This window comes from Nannospalax galili, unplaced genomic scaffold, assembly GCF_000622305.1.
Source record: "Nannospalax galili isolate Female #2095 unplaced genomic scaffold, S.galili_v1.0 scaffold510, whole genome shotgun sequence".
NCBI classification, from domain to species: domain Eukaryota; kingdom Metazoa; phylum Chordata; class Mammalia; order Rodentia; family Spalacidae; genus Nannospalax; species Nannospalax galili.
In genome coordinates this window covers 162,667-167,146 of record NW_008329677.1, presented here as the reverse complement: position 1 = coordinate 167,146, position 4,480 = coordinate 162,667, and the positions used below count along the sequence as shown (strand labels likewise).

Here is a 4,480-nt window from a genome sequence, read left to right as displayed (position 1 = left end):
CGACTGCAATCACAAGAAATCTGCGCATGATTCTGAGGCTCCTGTAAGACATCCAGGGGCGTTCACTGAAAGAAGGAGTAGAAACTGGGACAGATGGAAAAGATGTGTGTGCATGTTCCGCATGTACGTGTTTGTTCTCCTGAGAGCGGATTTACCCAGGACTGAAGATTTTCTTTCCTATGATTTCAAGTCAGGCTTCTAAGAATCTTATTTTTCAAAAACATTTTACCAGCTTTATGAAGTTGTAAACGAAACAAAGTTTAATAACATAGTATTAGGGATACTATATGTATTCATCAATGTTAAACTTAATAAGGAAATCATTACACAATCCAGGACTGTGGTTATCTATATGTAGTATGTAGAATAACAGGTCTCCAAAGATGCCCATGTTCAAATCTCCAGAGGCTTACATAGCAAAGGAGACGGTGCAGATTTTATTAAGTCCAGGATCTTGAAGGGAGGGAGGTTAACGTAGATTACATGGGTCAACCTGCTGTAATAACAGGGGTCCTTACAGGATAGAGGCAGCTTTGTCAGAGGAGACAGATGATGAGAGAAGTCAGATAAGGAAGAGATTCTGCCCTGAATCTTGATGTTGAATGTATGTCTGGGTCAAAGACGCTGACGTGAGTGTGGACTCCAGCATGCTGAGCCTCAGCTTGGGGCCTCTGTCCCTCTCCATCATTACACAGTTCTCCAGGAGTAACAGCAGTGCTGCCTTTAGGAACAGTCCAGGGTAAGAGCTGAGCCTGAGTCTGGACACATTTTCGGGAAGCAGGCTGTGCAGGGGCTAAAGGGCACCTGAGAGAGCACAGCTCTGGTGTCTGCCCCCTCCACTGCCTCAAGCTAAAGTCTAGGACAGTTTCTTTGTGTATATTTTTGTGAATCTAGGAAAATAGAGAATGTCCTTTTGTTATCCAACATTCTAAGCCTGTGAGTGAATGCAATGACAGGGTTTAACAACTCCTGGGGAATTTGTTATCAACAGACTTGCTGCAAGAAACAAGAAGAGAGACCCAAACCTGCAAAACATCCTTGAAAAGGCCAGCAGCCACAGTGGACTTTCCTGGTGCTCATGAACCCAGCGGCAGTGGGGCAGGAGGAGGCAGATGCTGGCACCTGTTACTGTCCAGGGCTGGTCAGTGAGTGCTCTGGTCTCCGCTCCTGGCTCATGTTCTTGCCCCAGGACATGGGCCTCAGAGCTTCAGAGGTGACTTTCCACCTTTGTGGCCTCTTCTTAAACCTCAAATGGCCTTTTAAAAATTTTTTATTTTTAATTGGCCTAAAGTTAAACATCTTTTTGGGCACAGTGTGATGTTTCAGTGTGCTTATACATTGTATACGTTCATGATCAAATCAAAGTAACTGGCACATGCATTTGTGTGTGTGTGTGTGTGTGTGAGAGAGAGAGAGAGAGAGAGAGAGAGACATTGCTTTCTCCTGGTTACTTTGAAATACACAGACAGCCTGATTGACTATAATCTTACCAGGTGCTTATAACACCAGAACTTATTCCTCCGGTCTACCTGCAATTTTGTGCCCATTGACTGATGCTACTCTATTCCCTTACCTCCTTCTCTTCGTAGCCTGTGGTAACCACCATTTTACCCTCTGCTTTAAGTCGAGTATAATAATTCCATGGTAAGGTTTAGGCCAAGCATGTGTAAGACCCTAGATTCAGTCCTCAGCATTGTAAAACCAAAAAAGCAAGCAGGCAAAACAAAGCAAACAGGAAGAAAAGACAAAGAGCACAGACTGTCCCCAGTCTTCCCAGTCTTTTCCACTTAGCACCGTTGCTGTAGGATTGGTCCTTTCGGCTCCTCATGTACTGGGTCTACTGCTTTAACTTCTTCAGGCTGTGCTTGCCTGATCTTTCAGTTGCTTACAGTGTGAATATCCTAGCACATCTCTCTCCATGGACCAGAGGCAGGGGTGGTGGATTTCTCTGGGGCTGTAACCATAAGTAGGTACCATGGGATATTCTGTAGGGTGAAATGGGGTAATTCTCTTTTCCCCTTCCTCCCTTCCCCCACTTTTTCCTTTCTCCCCTCCCTCCCTTCCTTTATTCCTTCCTCTTTTCCTGCTTCTTCCTCCTCCTCCTGTTCTCTCTGTCTCTGTCTGTTTCTCTGTCTCTGTCTCTCTTTTATACACAGACACAGACACAGACACAGACACACACACACACACACACACACACACACACACACACGCACATACACACACACTTTCTGGCAATGTCTTAGTTGAGCTGCCTCCCTGACTAATTCCTCTGCATCTCAAGTTCAGGTTCAATATAAACTTAGGTTTGTGTCCAGTGGCTTTCTATCTAGAAGCAAAATTTCTCTTCTGGAGAAATAAGTATTTTCTTATAAGGTCTTTAACTGATTGGGAGGAATCCAAAGTATTATAGTCAAAGTCTACTGATCTTTATGTTCAGCTTATCAAAAACATGCTTTATTTTAAGCAAAACTTTGTTAGCATACTTAGAATTAGGTCTCAATACAGCATTTTCAAACTGTTTGTTTAGCAGTTTCGTCTCTTTTCTCCCCACCCCTCCTCCCTCTCTTGTGCCCTCTCACTCAAGCAGAATTCTTTCAGCTTTCATGTCACATATGACATTTTTGTTCCCACCCCCAGCCTCTCGGTATTTATTGTTCCCTTCTATCTGTTTATATACTCTATCCCCCATCTCTCATACCTTATTGTCATATAAGCGTTGTTAAGTTAGGATCTGCATATGATAGAGAGCATGCGAGTTTGTTTTTCTGAGTCTGGGTCACCTCACTTAATATAATACTTTCCAGATCCATCCATGTCCCTGAAAATTTCATGATCTCATTTTTCTTCACAGCTGAGTAAAATTCCATTGTGTATGTACACCATGTTTTCGTCATCCATTGTTCTGTTGATGGGTACTTCGCTGGTTCCAGTTCCTTGTTATTGTGAACAATTCAGCAATGAACATGGATTTGTAAGTATCTCTATAAAGATACTTTCACATCAATGTCTAGGCTGATGTTTGATCAAGAAACCGGGTGCCTTAGACCAGCCATGTTGACATACAAGGTCAGTTACCATAGGTCACCACATACCCAGATTTGGACTAAGATTTCAGTTTTTTCTGCTTGTCCAGGAAGAAAACAGCAGAAAACTAAGGTTCACATATGCCTGCTCTGGTATGGATACTATCGACATCCCTGCAAGTCCAACTGGTACCTATTTACCATCGGGCTCTCCAGCGCACAGAGTGGTGTGTGTTTAGGCATGCACATCCACTGGGGAAGGTACATCTGTAACTTGGTATATGGGTGTAGGAAATTGTTTGGCTCCCTAGTTCCACATGGTGACACATTACTTTTATGAACTAGAATATGGATGTGTTAGATTTTTGTGTGTGTATGTCTGGAGGCCATAGATACGTCACATCTGGAATTTCAAAACTATGAAGGAAGCAGATGTGTACGTAGTCATACGATCATGCATGTAGATATGCTTTTACTAAACATCCTTTTAAAACAGAAACAGCCACTTTTATCCTTTGGTTTTTTTGAGGATCCTATCAATGAATCAAGTCATAAGGAAACATATGGGAGAACAGCGAAATGGGTTATAAATATGACCAACATTGCTTTAACAGCATCACAAAGTGAGAGAGAGGAAATGGTACTTTGTTGGTGATTCAGAGTCTGGGCTGGGTCTTGTATGAGGCAATCCTCATAGGATTTCTCATCTGATGCTCCTTCAATTGAGAAATCTGAGGCTTAGCAAAGGAAACGCTTTACAGGGATTGGTACTCACCATCTTAATCTAATTGCATGCATGCTTATCCCCTTACTCCATAGCCACACCTCTGTTGTACAACAAGCACCTTCCCAACACTCAACAGCAAGTTATGCACCAGGTTATAAGGAGATGGTAGGCACTGTACCGCTGCTTGGCAAGACTTCTAGGCAAAGCTGTGCTTTGTGGCTTAGAACTTTGAAACTGAGCCGACTCTGCACTGTGATCAGAAGGGAATGCTTCCTCCCTTCTTCCTCGTCCCTGCTTTGGCACACATTTCTCCTTCCCGGGGGAGTTAGGAGGAGGCACTTCAAGTTCTTCTACTTACTAGGTTATACAAGACTCATCCCAAAGGGGAGAGACTGAAGGGAGCATGTGGGGAGGCTGAATGGTACCCCAGGGAGGATGCCATAGAGGTAAGGGTGGTTTAAGTTCTGGTGATACTCCTCCAGAAGCATCAACAATGGGACGTGGGGTCAGTTAGGTAGATTGGTGAAGTCAAAATGACTCTTGAGTTTCTGGCTTTGGTCTAGGGCTAGAATGAGACAGGTGAGGGCACACAGATCACCTCTTTACTTTGAGTGTGCTGAATGGGAACACCTGTGGCCACTTGGGGGGTGGTGTAGTTTGCCTTCAATTGCTATGATGAAACCCTCTGACCAGTTCCAACCTGGGGAGGAAAGAGTTTTTTTTTTTT

The 4,480-nt window shown here is 43.6% G+C and overlaps 1 long non-coding RNA gene across 1 annotated transcript in view; it reads left to right on the top strand.

Annotated features, from left to right (window-relative positions):
• LOC115071781 overlaps positions 1-1,316 on the top strand; it is a 10,207-nt gene extending 8,891 nt beyond the window's left edge. Inside the window, exon 3 of the long non-coding RNA XR_003850860.1 lies at positions 992-1,316. This is a non-coding gene — a long non-coding RNA (uncharacterized LOC115071781). The remainder of the gene's footprint in view (positions 1-991) is intronic.
• Positions 1,317-4,480: the final 3,164 nt, after the last annotated feature.